This window comes from Alosa pseudoharengus, unplaced genomic scaffold (assembly GCF_046254945.1).
Source record: "Alosa pseudoharengus isolate Yale_2024_CS ecotype anadromous, Long Island Sound unplaced genomic scaffold, YU_APseudo_1.1 YU_APseudo_1.1_scf_5, whole genome shotgun sequence".
In the NCBI taxonomy this organism is placed as follows: Eukaryota; Metazoa; Chordata; class Actinopteri; order Clupeiformes; family Clupeidae; genus Alosa; species Alosa pseudoharengus.
Window position 1 is genome coordinate 32,374,375 of NW_027468837.1, and position 17,437 is coordinate 32,391,811.

Consider the following 17,437-nt stretch of genomic DNA (forward strand, 5'->3'; position numbering starts at 1 on the left):
ATTGGGGCCCAAATAGAATGTTCAAGCATTGTTTTTGTTTTTATTGTTGAAAGGGTCTATAATGAGCTGATTTTTTATTCCACTGCTGCTCCCTCCCTCACCTCTACAAATGACGATGTCATTGGTGAATATCAGGTGCAGTGACACTCAGAGCAAGAGGTATTGTGGGAGATGGCAGTTCAGGCTTCCACTCTCAGCTCCTGTCAGCTGTCTTTGGGGCTGTGTTGCTTAGTCCCGTAAGCCTGATCTGGTCAGCCATCCCATTGGCATTTGATAAGCCACTGATCAGTGGGTGTCTGAAAGAGATAGGCAGCAGTCTATGTGAGACCCCAAACATCCATACTAATCCAGAGACAGGATATTTAGGGTGGACTCATGAGAGATTTATGATAAAACAGCATCATTGTGGAGGTCGATTGCCAAATTCTTTGTTTTAATTCAAAAGCCTAGCTAGAATAAGATATCCAGAAAGTGATAAGCAAAATACAAGCTTAAAATGATTCACAACCCTGAAGATAACTAGTCCACAGGCTTACATTAAGGCCTGATTAGCACACACACATGCATATACAGACATGACATCTCATAACTATAGTGATGGAATAAAATAGCCAACAAAAAAGGTAGCTGAATCGTTGAAGGTTGATTGATTATATTTAGATAATGTCATATCAGGTGGGATATGGCTCCTATCTTGCCTGATGTTATTCCACACGCTCATATACCCCACTGTGTTGGGTAAGAAGGGCTGTGGAGGAGTGTGGTGGGTGTGTGTGTGTGTGGGGGGGGGGGGGGGGGGCAGCGGTCATTCATAATTCACCTGCGACAGCAGCCAGCGGTGCTACAACTGTGAGGGTCCAGTCAAAGGGACTGCTGTGTGCCTAAAAACACACAATCCTAATATTTCTTTTCTTTTGTTTACCCCCCCAAAATGCCTCAGAGAGTCCTCTTCTGGCTTGTCGCTCTCCCCCTCGTCGCAAGGCATTCGCACAGAGCAGAGCCTGGAAACTATGACTTCACTGTTTCTGTGACAAAGCTCCATTGTGAGCAGCCGTGCTCTGTATTCCATTTGGAGGTGCTGGAGTGGAGAGGGAGTCGCTAGGCTCCTCCGTAGGGGCAAGAGACTGGACACTGAGGCATGGAGGGCCGACTGGAGATGGACAGGCTCAAATACGGGGCCAAAACACCAGGGATGGGGGAAAAGTTAATTATTTCGTTGTTTCAAGTTGGTGACTGGTTTTCGGACACACCAGTATATCTGTGTGTGTGTGTGTGTGTGTGCATTTACACAGGGGTTAAAGTGTGTGGGGGGGGGGACTTCACCTCAGGTAAATTAATAATAAATATATTCTTTCATATATTTCAATGATATAGCGCTATGATATTGTTAAAACTAGATGTACCGCATAGCGGTACAAAATATGACCGCCGCTCAGTCCTGTACATCCGTTCCGCGAAAATAAATCACACTTCAATTTGTCTCCATATTTTACTCCATCCCCCACTCTTGAAACTTTTGTGTATGCTTGTTTGGCATGCCTGAGTGTGTGTGTGCGGCTGCACAGAAAGTAGCCTACTGGTGCTGAAAAGGTGAATAGATTGTAGAATAGCCAAAGAAGATGTAGCAATTGTTATAAAACCTTTAAAATCTCTAAACAATCACAAGTAGGGCAGTTCATCACAGTTCATCCATTGCAACTGGATTGATGAAAGGTCACTTACACCTGTAGGCTACATTGTATTTGGGAAAAGCAAAAGGTATCAGCATAATGTTATTTATTTATTTATTTATTTATAAACAAAAACATCTCTGTCAGTTCCATGCCGTTTTCAACAGCTATCAAAAACAAAGGTCATTTTTGGATGGATGGATTTTTTGTGAATGTTTCTTCTTCTACATAAGATTTCAGTCATCTTTAGTTCATGTAATACTTTATTGTCAATGCACAAATTAAGTAACAGTAGTCTGAAACGTTATTGTTAATGCACAAATTAAGTAACAGTAGTCTGAAACGAAATGCTGTTTTACATCTAACCAGTGGTGCAAATAACTGACATGTCCAAATGGGCCTTGATTAAATGCGTCGCTAGACTGTTCATACACATTTTAACGGGCCAAAGTTGAAGAGCTGTTCTCCGTTATTGTTCGTGCAAATATAGGCTGATTCATGTTCCCTTGCATTGTGTAACTGAGGTCCATGGCTAGTCTGGCTTTCACCAGACTAAGCTCAATCTTTTAAGAAATCAAAAAATAAATAGCGGGCAGATCAGGCTGGGTTCACCCAGCCTAGTCCATAGGCACCCGATATTGTTTAATTTTCCGATTGAGATATCCACGCGCTGGCTATTCTAAATGCAAAAATGCATCACGGAGTTATGACAAAACCGTAACTAACAAACTAGATCCTAATAGAAAGCTGTTAGCTTCCCTAAGCTACAGGTAGGCTTATAAGGACGAAGCTGAAGTTGGCCGCACATTCAGAATGCGGTGTAGTTAAGTTTCGATTCCACCTTAAATATTGCAATTTTCTACCGACAGGGGGCAGCGCTGACTGCAAATACGCGATGACACTGGCATTTGCCTAGTAGCAGACGAACATGTAGGCTACTCCTCACAGACGAATAAAAGCCTTTTTTCTGGTGACTCCATTGTCGACCAATCTTTAAGTAAATGATACAACATGCTTTCTGTCAAATAAATCGGTTCATATTGCACTTGTTTTGGGGGGGCTTTTCTGTTCTTTCTTTACATGAGCTATATTTCATATTTTACAATTTATGCACTAGATTTGATACCCATTGCTCACACATGATTTGCCGTGAGATATTACACCACATCCCGATACTACCGTCTCACAGCGTTCATATGACACCCAGCATGCCAAATTTCGTCGTGGAAAATGCCCATTTTTTTACATTTAAATTACTATATTTCATATTCCACAGTATATGCACTAGATATGATACCTATGGTCCATACATCATTTGCCGTGAAATATTACACCACATCCCGAAACTACAGTCTCTGTGCTTTCATTTGACACCATGCATGGCCAATTTCGTCGTGGAAAATGGGCATATTTCATAGATTTAATTTACATGAGCTATATTTCATATTCCACAATTTATGCACTAGATTTGATACCTATAGCCCATACATCATTTGCCGTGAAATATTACACCACATCTCGATACTGCAGTCTCTGAGCTTTCATATGACACCCTGCATGCCAAATTTCGTTGTGGAAAATGGCCATATTTTATAGATTTACTTTACATGAGCTATATTTCATATATTACCATTTGTGCACTTGATTTTATGCCTATTGCCCACACATCATTTGCCGTGAGATATTACACCACATCCCGAAACTACAGTCTCTGAGCTTTCATTTGACACAATGCATGGCCAATTTCGTCGTGGAAATTCACCCTTTTATTACAATTGAAATTACATGAGCTGTTTTTCATATTCCACAATGTATGCACTGGACTTGATACCTATTGCCCACACAACATTTGCCGTAAAATATTACACCACATCCCGATACTACCGTCTCACAGCGTTCATATGACACCCTGCATGCCAAATTTCGTCGTGGAAAATGGCCATTTTCCTTACATTTTAATTACATGAACTATATTTCACATTCCACAGTATATGCACTAGATTTGATACCTATGGCCCATACATCATTTGCCGTGAAATATTACACCACATCCCGAAACTACAGTCTCTGAGCTTTCATATGACACCTTGCATGCCAAATTCCATCGTGGAAAATGGCCATTTTCCTTACATTTAAGTTAAATGAGCTATATTTCATATTTTACAATTTATGCACTAGATTTGATACCTATTGCCCACACATAATTTGCCGTGAAATATTACACCACATCCCGAAACTACAGTCTCTGAGCTTTCATTTGACACCATGCGTGGCCAATTTCGTCGTGGAAATTCACCCTTTTATTACAATTGAAATTACACGAGCTGTTTTTCATATTCCACAAATGTATGCACTAGATTTGATGCCTATTGCCCAAACATCATTTGCCGTAAAATATTACACCACATCCCGATACTACCATCTCACATCGTTCCTATGACACCCTGCATGCCAAATTTCGTCGTGGAAAATGGCCATTTTCCTTACATTTAAGTTACATGAGCTATATTTCATATTTGACAAATTATGCACTAGATTTGATGCCTATTGCCCACACATCATTTGCCGTGAAATATTACACCCTATCCCGAAACTACAGTCTCTGAGCTTTCATATGACACCTTGCATGCCAAATTCCATCGTGGAAAATGGCCATTTTCCTAACATTTAAGTTACATGAGCTATATTTCATATTTGACAAATGATGCACTAGATTTGATGCCTATTGCCCACACATCATTTGCCGTGAAACATTACACCCTATCCCGATACAAATGTCTCACAGCGTTCCTATGACACCCTGCATGCCAAATTCCATCGTGGAAAATGGCCCTTTTTCATAGATTTAATTTACATGAGCTATATTTCATATTCCACAATTTATGCACTAGATTTGATACCTATGGCCCAAACATAATTTGCCGTGAAATATTACACCACATCCCGATACTGCAGTCTCTGAGCTTTTATATGACACCATGCATGGCCAATTTCGTTGTGGAAAATGGACATATTTCATAGATTTAATTTACATGAGCTATATTTAATATTTTACCATACTTAATACCTATTGCCCACACATCATTTGCCCTGAAATATTACACCTCATCCCGATACAGTCTTTGAGCTTTCATATGACACCCTGCATGCCAAATTCTATCGTGGAAAATGGCCATTTTTCATACATGTAATTTATATGAGCTATATTTCATATTTTACAATTTATTCACTAGATTTGATACCTATTGCCCATACATCAATTACACCATATCCCGATACTACAGTCTCTCAGCTTTCATTTGCCACCATGCATGGCCAATTTTGTCATGGAAAATCCCCATTTCATTACAATTGAAATTCTATGAGCTATATTTCATGTTTTACGATTTATGCAGATTTGATCCCTATTTGGCGTGACATACAGCACATCCAGATACAACAGACTTTGCACTACTTAAAAAATCTCACAAATTCTATGTGTGCTCATGTATAGCATAAATGAGAATTGCTCTCTTATTTCACACTTCTACTGTCAGTCATAACTGTTGAAATCTGACAATGATCACGAGGAGCGTGTAATTACATCCATTGTGCAGTTATTCTTTTTTTCTGAAATATAGCTCATGTAACTTAAATGTAAGGAAAATGGCCATTTTCCACGATGGAATTTGGCATGCAAGGTGTCATATGAAAGCACAGAGACTGTAGTCTCGGGATGTGGTGTAATATTTCACGGCAAATGATGTATGGACCATAGGTATCAAATCTAGTGCATAAATTGTAAAATATGAAATATAGCTCATGTAAAGTAAATCTATAAAATATGGTCATTTTCCACGATGGAATTTGGCATGCAAGGTGTCATATGAAAGCACAGAGACTGTAGTTTCGGGATGTGGTGTAATATTTCACGGCAAATGATGTATGGACCATAGGTATCAAATCTAGTGCATATACTGTGGAATATGAAATATAGTTCATGTAATTTAAATGTAAGAAAAATGGCCATTTTCCACGACGAAGTTTGGCATGCTTGGTGTCATATGAACGCTGTGAGACGGTAGTATCGGGATGTGGTGTAATATTTTACGGCAAATGATGTTTGGGCAATAGGCATCAAATCTAGTGCATATACTGTGGAATATGAAATATAGTTCATGTAATTAAAATTTAAGAAAAATGGCCATTTTCCACGACGAAGTTTGGCATGCAGGGTGTCATATGAACGCTGTGAGACGGTAGTATCGGGATGTGGTGTAATATTTTACGGCAAATGTTGTGTGGGCAATAGGTATCAAGTCCAGTGCATACATTGTGGAATATGAAAAACAGCTCATGTAATTTCAATTGTAATAAAAGGGTAAATTTCCACGACAAAATTGGCCATGCATGGTGTCAAATGAAAGCTCAGAGACTGTAGTATCGGGATGTGGTGTAATATTTCACGGCAAATGATGTGTGGGCAATAGGTATCAAATCTAGTGCATAAATTGTAAAATATGAAATATAGCTCATGTAACTTAAATGTAAGGAAAATGGCCATTTTCCACGATGGAATTTGGCATGCAAGGTGTCATATGAAAGCACAGAGACTGTAGTCTCGGGATGTGGTGTAATATTTCACGGCAAATGATGTATGGACCATAGGTATCAAATCTAGTGCATAAATTGTAAAATATGAAATATAGCTCATGTAAAGTAAATCTATAAAATATGGTCATTTTCCACGATGGAATTTGGCATGCAAGGTGTCATATGAAAGCACAGAGACTGTAGTTTCGGGATGTGGTGTAATATTTCACGGCAAATGATGTATGGACCATAGGTATCAAATCTAGTGCATATACTGTGGAATATGAAATATAGTTCATGTAATTTAAATGTAAGAAAAATGGCCATTTTCCACGACGAAGTTTGGCATGCTTGGTGTCATATGAACGCTGTGAGACGGTAGTATCGGGATGTGGTGTAATATTTTACGGCAAATGATGTTTGGGCAATAGGCATCAAATCTAGTGCATACATTTGTGGAATATGAAAAACAGCTCATGTAATTTCAATTGTAATAAAAGGGTGAATTTCCACCACGAAATTGGCCATACATGGTGTCAAATGAAAGCTCAGAGACTGTAGTATCGGGATGTGGTGTAATATCTCACGGCAAATGATGTGTGGGCAATAGGTATCAAATCTAGTGCATAAATTGTAAAATATGAAATATAGCTCATGTAACTTAAATGTAAGGAAAATGGCCATTTTCCACGATGGAATTTGGCATGCAAGGTGTCATATGAAAGCTCAGAGACTGTAGTTTCAGGATGTGGTGTAATATTTCACGGCAAATGATGTATGGGCCATAGGTATCAAATCTAGTGCATAAATTGTGGAATATGAAATATAGCTCATGTAAATTAAATCTATGAAAAAGGGTCATTTTCCACGATGGAATTTGGCATGCAAGGTGTCATATGAAAGCACAGAGACTGTAGTCTCGGGATGTGGTGTAATATTTCACGGCAAATTATGTATGGACCATAGGTATCAAATCTAGTGCATATACTGTGGAATATGAAATATAGTTCATGTAATTTAAATGTAAGAAAAAGGGTCATTTTCCACGATGGAATTTGGCATGCAAGGTGTCATATGAAAGCACAGAGACTGTAGTCTCGGGATGTGGTGTAATATTTCACGGCAAATTATGTATGGACCATAGGTATCAAATCTAGTGCATATACTGTGGAATATGAAATATAGTTCATGTAATTTAAATGTAAGAAAAATGACCATTTTCCACGACGAAGTTTGGCATGCTGGGTGTCATATGAACGCTGTGAGACGGTAGTATCGGAATGTGGTGTAATATTTCACGGCAAATGTTGTGTGGGCAATAGGTATCAAGTCTAGTGCATACATTGTGGAATATGAAAAACAGCTCATGGAATTTCAATTGTAATAAAAGGGTGAATTTTCACGACGAAATTGGCCATACATGGTGTCAAATGAAAGCTCAGAGACTGTAGTATCGGGATGTGGTGTAATATCTCACGGCAAATCATGTGTGAGCAATGGGTATCAAATCTAGTGCATACATTGTAAAATATTAAATATAGCTCATGTAAAGAAGAAACAGAAAAGCCCCCCCAAAACAAGTGCAATATGAACCGATTTATTTGACAGAAAGCATGTTGTATCATTTACTTAAAGATTGGTCGACAATGGAGTCACCAGAAAAAAAGGCTTTTATTCGTCTGTGAGGAGTAGCCTACATGTTCGTCTGCTACTAGGCAAATGCCAGTGTCATCGCGTATTTGCAGTCAGCACTGCCCCCTGTCGGTAGAAAATTGCAATATTTAAGGTGGAACGGAAACTTGACTAAACCACATTCTGAATGTGCGGCCAACTTCAGCTTCGTCTTATAAGGTAGGCCTATTTACAACATAAATTGTCAATAGTCTATGCTGGCGACACAAATAAAATCTCCTTTGGAAACCAATGGCTTACGCCTTACAGTATCAAGCGGACTGAAACTGCCATATCGTGGCGAAAAGTTGTAATAAAATTCACGCAGCTCCATGAGTCAAGGAAAGCGTGAATGAAGTAGCCACTTCTAAATGGGACCCACTCCACTGTAGCTTAAGGTGTGTTGCTAAAGCAGCCATAATGAAATGAAGGTGTCATTGGATACTTCACACACACGTGCTTTTTAATTTCACAGACTACAACTACCAAGCTGGAATCAAAGCACATCGATTCCCCTCTCACACCCTGCACGCACTTAAAACAAAATAAACAGGGGTCTCAGTCTCACGCATGTTTAGGCAAAACTGTATCAGACCGGTGTAACGTTGGTAAATCTTCCATTGCACAGAATGATTTTTGTAGCACGTGCAACAAATGATAGTCGAAAGATACAATTACAGTGCTGCTATCAATTTGCTTGGTATAACCGCATTTATAGTTTTCTATAAATGCAATCAATCAAATTGGCCTCCATCACTCAACCAACGCTAACGGTAACATTACCTAGGTCCTTATTGATATTATAAGATTAACGTACCTGCAGTAAAAACCAAGCATGTCCGATAAACATCCTCAGATTCATTGCGGCTTCAAGAAGAAATGGAAATTACATTTCATGTGAACATCATCCTATCCTTATTAGACGTTCTCTGCAGTAAACTACACTCCTTGTATGAAGCGTCCATTGTTTTTTCCAACCCACTTTTAACTTCCAACAAAATTACGTCTCACTGCAACGACGCGCCATCTAGTGGACAAACGACTACTTATCGCCAATACTGGAAATGCAGCCATGATGATGATGATGAATATTTATTTTGGCTTTCTTTTAATCCTACTGAATTTGTAATTATGTATCGGCCGTTCAGCGAAGCTAGCGAAGCGGCAATATAGGGATTGTCAATTTTTTTTTCTTTTTTCCCCGTCATCTACTTCCTGAATTTTTGGTCAACGATACCCGGGACACCGAACATGAAATTTGGTGGGTATGTAGCCCCACTAGACTTTTACGGAAAAATTTCGTTTCGTCCCCGGCGGCCACTCCACCCCCGTGCTGGGCCCCCCGAACCGCAAAAAAAGCAGTTTTTCCTAAATAACTACCTGAACCGTGGCACTGAGGATGAAGAATCTTTTATGGTATGTTGGTCTCAAGGGCCCACATCAACCTGGCCAATAATCACTCATTTGTGATTTGCACCCCCCCGGTAAAAAATAAAAATGCAATATTATTCTGCTTTAATCGCCCCTATCTTCAGTTAAGATGTTCAGAACTGCACCAAATTTTATGTGTATGATTGACCTGGCATTTTCTGGGGGTATGCCAAGTTTCGTAGAATTTCATCCATGGGGGGGTCTAAAAAAAATTAGGTTATGTGTACATTTAGTGACTGTACACTCATTGGCCTGTAGATGGCGGTGCACACATATACACATGCACACACACACAGGCACCCACATACTATCGGTATTAGAACGGCCGATACATAATTACAAATTCAGTAGGATTAAAAGAAAGCCATAATAAATATTCATCACCATCATCATGGCTGCATTTCCAGTATTTTCGATAAGTAGTCGTTTGTCCACTAGATGGCGCATCGTTGCAGTGAGACGTAATTTTGTTGGAAGTTAAAAGTGGGTTGAAAAAAACAATGGACGCTTCCTACAAGGACTGTAATTTACATTACATTACATTACATTACATTACATTTGGCTGACGCATTTTTAGCCAAAGCGACTAACAACATGGTAAACAGTTTAAGTTTAGAGCAATTCTCAACAATATTAGGACAATTTAAAAAACATTAGAGTACAGTAAGAATAAGTGCATCAGTGAGTGCTGTTTTTAACAGTTACGTGTCAGTTTAAGACGGCTGGTGAGTGCTAGGATCAGCAAGACTTGTTGTAAGTGTTGCTATGAGAGGAGATGTTCTCTAAAGAGCTGGGTCTTCAGGAGTTTTTTGAAAATGGAGAGGGATGTCCCTGCCCTAGTAGGAGCTGGCAGTGTGTTCCACCAGCGAGGAACAACAGATGAGAAAAGTTTGGATTGGCCTGAGCGTACCGGAGGTAGAGCTAGACGTCGTTCGTCTGAGGAGCGTAGCGGTCTGGAGGTAGCGTATGTCTGTATGAAGGCATTCAAGTAGGTGGGAGCAGAACCGGAGACTACTTTGTAGGCAAGCGTTAGAGCCTTGAATTTGATGCGGGCCGCCATAGGTAGCCAATGTAGCTGGATGAGTAGCGGGGTAACATGTGCCCTCTTGGGTTGGTTGTAGACCAGGCGCGCCGCCGCGTTCTGGATCATCTGAAGTGGTTTCACTGCGCAGGCTGGGAGACCTGTCAGGAGGGCGTTGCAGTAGTCGAGTCGTGAGATGACTATTGCCTGAACCAGAAGTTGGGTGGCATCTTGATTTAAGTAAGTCCTGATTTTCCGTATATTGTAGAGTGCGAAACGGCATGACCGGGCGACTGAGGCAACATGATCTGAGAAGTTTAGTTGGTTGTCGAGAACAACTCCTAGATTTCTTGCAGTCCTGGTAGGTGAAACAGACAGAGAGTCAAATTTGATGTTGATGTCGTGGTGTATGGTAGGTTTAGCTGGGAGGACCAGCAGTTCAGTCTTTGAGAGGTTCAGCTGGAGGTGGTGTGCCTTCATCCATGTAGCTATGTCTGAGAGGCAATCCGAGATCCGTGCTGAAACCAAGGGGTCATCAGGTGGAAAGGACAGATAGAGCTGTGTGTCGTCTGCATAGCAGTGGTATGAGAAGCCATGCGAACGGATAATCTGTCCCAAGGAGGTGGTGTAGATAGCAAAGAGAAGGGGGCCCAGTACTGAGCCCTGGGGGACCCCTGTGGTGAGATGATGAGGTGCAGATAGCTGACCAAGCCATGATACGTTAAACGAGCGTCCTGTGAGGTAGGATTCAAACCAGGAGAGAGCAGAACCGGAGATTCCCATGTTAGCGAGTATAGAGAGAAGGATACGGTGATTAACCGTGTCAAAGGCAGCCGATAAGTCAAGCAGAATGAGTACTGATGACCGAGCGGTCGCCCTGGCTTCTTTTAAGGCTTCTGTTACAGACAGCAGAGCCGTTTCGGTAGAGTGGCCGCTTTTGAACCCAGACTGATTTGGATCCAGAAGGTTGTTCTGTGAAAGGAAGTCAGAGACCTGTTTGGAGACTGCTCGTTCAATGCCTTTGGATAAGAAAGGCAGGAGTGAGACAGGGCGGTAGTTCTCGACTTGAGCAGGGTTGAGAGAAGCTTTCTTAAGTAACGGTGTTACCCGGGCCGTTTTGAACGCTGTTGGAAATGTGCCGGAGGTTAGCGAGGCATTGATCACGTGTGTGATAGCTGGTGCGATGGTCGGGCTGATGGACTGAAGTAGGCTCGTAGGTATAGGGTCCAGCGAGCATGTGGTAGGACGGCTGCATGTCAGGAGTCTAGATACTTCATTCTCAGAGAGAGGCGTGAATGCTGAGAAAGATGATCTAGCAGTCCCTAGAGGTTGTAGGAGTGCGGTATCTGAGTCCGATGCGTTGAGTGGGCATGTAGAGAATTGACTGCTGATTGCCGCCACTTTGTTTGTAAAAAATGAGGCGAGGGTGTCTGCAGTAAGGCTGGATGGCGGAGAAGGCATCTGAGGGTTGAGTAGCGAATTTACCGCAGAGAACGTCTAATAAGGATAGGACGATGTTCACATGAAATGTAATTCCCATTTCTTCTTGAAGCCGACATAAATCTGAGGATGTTTATCGGACATGCTTGGTTTTTACTGCAGGTACGTTAATCTTATAATATCAATAAGGCCTAGGTAATGTTACTGTTAGTGTTGGTTGAGTGATGGAGGCCAATTTGATTGATTGCATTTGTAGAAAACTAGAAATGCGGATATACCAAGCAAATTGATAGCAGCACTGTAATTGTATCTTTCGACTGTCATTTGTTGCACGTGCTACAAAAATCATTCTGTGCAATGGAAGATTTACCAACGTTACTGATACAGTTATACATGCGTGAGACTAAGACGCCTGTTTATTTTGTTTTAAGTGCGTGCAGGGTGTGTGAGAGGGGAATCGATGTGCTTTGATTCCAGCTTGGTAGTTGTAGTCTGTGAAATTAAAACGCACGTGTGTGTGAAGTATCCAAACAACGACACCTTAATTTCATTATGGTTGCTTTAGCAAGTAGTGGGTCCTATTTAGAAGTGGCTACTTCATTCGCGCTTTCCTTAACTCATGGAGCTGCATGAATTTTATTACAACTTTTCGCCACAATATGGCAGTTTAAGTCCGCTTGATACTGTAAGGCGTAAGCCATTGGTTTCCAAATGAGATTTTATTTGTGTCGCCAGCATAGCCTATTGACAATTTATGTTGTAAATAGGCCTACCTTATAAGCCTACCTGTAGCTTAGGGAAGCTAACAGCTTTCTATTAGGATCTAGTTTGTTAGTTACAGTTTTGTCATAACGCCTTGATGCATTTTTGCATTTAGAATAGCCAGAGCGTGGATATCTCAATCGGAAAATTAAACAATATCGGGTGCCATGGACTAGGGTGAACCCAGCCTGATCTGCCCGCTATTTATTTTTTGATTTCTTAAAAGATTGAGCTTGGTCTGGTGAAAGCCAGACTAGCCATGGACCTCAGTTACACAATGCAAGGGAACATGAATCAGCCTATATTTGCACGAACAATAACGGACAACAGTTCTTCAACTTTGGCCCGTTAAAATGTGTATGAACAGTCTAGCGACGCATTTCATCAAGGCCCATTTGGACATGTCAGTTATTTGCACCACTGGTTACATGTAAAACAGCATTTCGTTTCAGACTACTGTTACTTAATTTGTGCATTAACAATAATGTTTCAGACTACTGTTACTTTATTTGTGCATTGACAATGAATTATTACATGAACTAAAGATGACTAAAATCTTATGTAGAAGAAGAAACATTCACAAAAAATCCATCCATCCAAAAATGACCTTTGTTTTTGATAGCTGTTGAAAACGGCATGGAACTGACAGAGATGTTTTTGTTCATAAACAAACAAACAAACAAACAAACAAACAAATAAATACATAAATAACATTATGCTGATACCTTTTGCTTTTCCCAAATACAATGTAGCCTACAGGTGTAAATGACCTTTCAACAATCAGTTGCAATGGATGAACTGTGATGAACTGCCCTACTTGTGATTGTTTACAGATTTTAAAGGTTTTATAACAATGCTACATCTTCTTTGGCTATTCTACAATCTATTCAACTTTTCAGCACCAGTAGGCTACTTTCTGTGCAGCCGCACACACACACTCAGGCATGCCAAACAAGCATACACAAAAGTTTCAAGAGTGGGGGATGGAGTAAAATGTGGAGACAAATTGAAGTGTGATTTATTTTCGCGGAACGGCTGTACAGGACTGAGCGGCGGTCATATTTTGTACCGCTATGCGGTACATCTAGTTAATCATGTTACTACACTTTCACTCAGAAATTGAATGTCTGCCCCTTCAAAACTCTCTTCTTGAGCACAGAAAATATGTAAAATATTAGACATAGAATGATAGCCACTATTCATTGAATTGAATACTGGCTTTGACAAGTTTTGGTCTGTGATTTGGTCTTGTCAATAGTATTGATGCTAATTGAAAAATCTAAAGAAATATGCATCATACTTACATAATGACTGAAGCCTAAAACAGTAAGCCCAAGGAACTACCAAACATGTAAATATCACAGCATCATTGAACTGTAAAGATATGCAAGTTCTCCCCAGAAATCTTAAATATTTCCTGCAGCATAAACTTGACCTACTTGGTTTCTAACGGTTAACATCTGGCCCTCAGCTGTAGCGGCACATCTATTGTTTTTGACATGGTTAAGTGAACTGAGGTTGTGACTCATTGTTTTAATTTCTCTCTATAATGGGTAAAAGTGACTCTTGAAAAGGTAGACTTTGAGAATGAAATGAATCATGGATTGTGGTTTATCATAATAATTCTCCGGTCTTAAATTAAATTATTCTATGTCAAATGCGAACAGCCTTCGTTGTGCTCAAGGGATAACTAACCAGTGACTGAAAATAGGAAATTCACAGTTTAAATTTTGGAGATTCAAAAAACTATGCATCCCCAGAGTGATTTTTCTCCTCACATTTGAAGAGAACTGAGCCTCTGTGAATACACAGTATATATTGATTTTTGCAATGCTACATCCAGTGATTCATCCAGCATTTAAACTAAAGCATGTGTGGCATGGTCATGCTCACTTAAGAGAGGTTTTTCGGCGAAGAGCTCATCTTGTGTCTCTCTATGCAGTAATATATTCCCTCATGAGCAATAGCACAGCATAAGAACAGACCTGTAAAAGTCATTCTGCACCAACTGTCATCCATCTGTTGAGAAAACAGTGAATGCTTCATCACTTTCTTTATCATTGTGAGGCTGTTCTTTTGCTGTCTTTCCTGCTGAAATGGACATCTTTTCGGTAGGGCAACACGCTAAATATTAGACACTAGGCCAACAAAGTGGTAGAGCTTGGCTTCTATTGTTCCTGATCTGATTGGCTTTCAAACACAAAATACATGTGTTCTATCTTTCTAAACAGAGAACAATAGAACATGGTTAAGCCAATTGGGTTATGAGGTTGTGCATTTAAAATCACAGCTCGGATCTGTGATCCCAATACAATAAGGTGATGGGGCACTTGTCCAAAAGGCATCACTTGGTTTGTTTTGTTAGTTTGACTTCAGATGGTAGGCTATGCATGTGACAGGGCCTGTTAAAAGATCGGTATGGGTTTGTATGGGTAATATAATGTCTATGTTTGATGTGCTCACTTCTCCCACTGACACATACAACAACAGTGTTTTACTACTTCCTCAGAGAAAATTCACACAGGAACACTTTCCCTTGGAACCAGGAACACTCAAATGTTACTTTCTTTAAACAATATTTCTTTCTATTTCCATAATAATGATCATTTGTCATGTCTGAGTTATCCATGGGCGGATTATAAACTTTTGGGCCCCTGGGCCCAGATGTATTAAGGGCCCCCCACGTATTGTCGTATATGTGGGAGGGGGGGGTTTGGGGGTCCTCCCCCAGAAATTTTTTTATTTGTTTGATGTGATTTCCTGTATTCTGGTGCATTTTGGGGATGGCCAATACTAAATTCAATCAGATTCATAGCCTACATCCTGATTTGTTGATATTGAGGCAATGATTCCATGCAAAGGCTTCAGGGCCCCCTGACCCCTTGGGCCCCTGGGCCTGGGCCCCGTAGGCCCGTGCAGTAATCCATCTCTGGAGTTATCTCTTGGGTAACATGTTGATTTGAGATCAGAATGGTTGATGATAAGCTAGGTGATAGATAGCAAACCATTCCATGAATATGGGGGGTGACAGGTGCAACATATGCATGATTCCATCCCAAATGTTAATTTTGTCCACATAACAGTTACAGCTGAGACCATGATGGAAAAGGCCTTTTGTCCTATTCATTCTGTGTGTCAGCAAGTTACAGAAGCTATTCCACTTGATAGGCTGCTTAAACATACAGTATAGTGGACATACATATTTCACCACATAGCACTTAGCATTTTACGAAAAGAATTATGATATTACTGAATATGATGTGCACAAAGGGACTTGGTCCATACATTCAGACTTGCAAATTTACAGAATGCTTTCTGTTCATGTGAACAAAAACTGCTTTAACTTTTGTAGACAGTGGCTACTACTGTGCTTTGCGAAAGTGCAAAATTAACAAGTCTAGCAGTATCTCATACTTGACTCAGAAATAGGCTTGGAGCTGAATAGCCTATACTTATTAATGACTCCAAAAATATTATTTAGGTTGTTCCTCAATGTGCATTAAGCAATATATGAAAATGATTATAGATGTGCATGACTGTATAAATTAATGATAATTAATGTCGGCTTATATAAATCTGAGACCACTGAGAAATAGCTCCTGAGACTGACACTACATTTTTGGTTTGTCTGAAAAGAAGTTGAACCGCTAACACCCAATGTTGGCTTGGCCTTTGCCATAACTTTACCTATAATGACTTTCAATAGTCAGTGAAAAGAAGAGGGGTATTATTAGCCTGACCACACCCACCTATGTGAGTTTGGTTTTAACCAGGCTAGGGTATCTACCAAGTCAAGGTTAAACAACATTTTGTGACAAAAAAACAAATATAACTTAAAGGCACATGAAAACCACTACCCTGGCAGTAGCCTGCCCTTTCATTAATTTTTCTGCTTTCTTTGAAATAATAGCCTCCAAAGAAATGTAGTCTACTATTAGTCTTTTTGGTCACCACTCATTTGCCATCACTTCTACAGACAGTTGTAGTTGAACATTTTGAAAAATAGATTGTAAAGGTTCTTTTCAATTTATGTCACATTTGTCATTCAAGGATCATATAATTGTAACTAAACCATCCAGACATACATGTTTTCCCATATCTTGCCAGATATACGACATTTCAGCTGCTGACCGTAAACAAACTGGTTGGACACAGTTCAATTCAGCAGAAATACAGTGTCTGCTGGACTGCTGAGGACGTAAGGGATGCTTCCACTGATCTGGATCAACATTCTGCTGTATGAATAACATAGGCTACATGCCATAATTTACATTTCTTGCACCGAGCAGGCCCAAGTCCTGTGGATAAGACACATAGACATTTTGTCGAGTTTGGCCTACATTCTAGCCTGGTTAGTGCACAGACCTTCTCAATTGTAATTGAGAGTGGGACTGGAAAAGGTCCATTGACTTACCACTTCCAGCAGGGGTGGAACTAGCAGTGAAATGAAACTTAAATTGCATTAAACTCTTAACAAATCGTTTCAGAAGTGTAGCAATCTCGTAAAAAATGGTTTTCAATGCAGTTGTATAAACAAATCCAAAGAAATACACGTCCATGCCGGATTAGTGATTGTATTTGCGTGCCTGTGTTTTAGGGACGTTGGAAATGGGCCTCAATGGGCCTCTTGGCCAGACAGACCTGCAGCGCAAATCCCAAATTTGCCAAAGGTTCCAATGGGTACATTGTATGTACCCATTGGAATGTATATGTACTGTAATGTATATGTACTGTAATGTATTCCCAGGCTACCTACAGTCATCATTCTACTCTCATCGATGATCAGTCAACGAGGGGAAGGCGCTGGATTTTGGGTTTAGGCCTACTCCCTGTGATAGGCAGCCTGGTTGAATGAAGGATAACAGATATA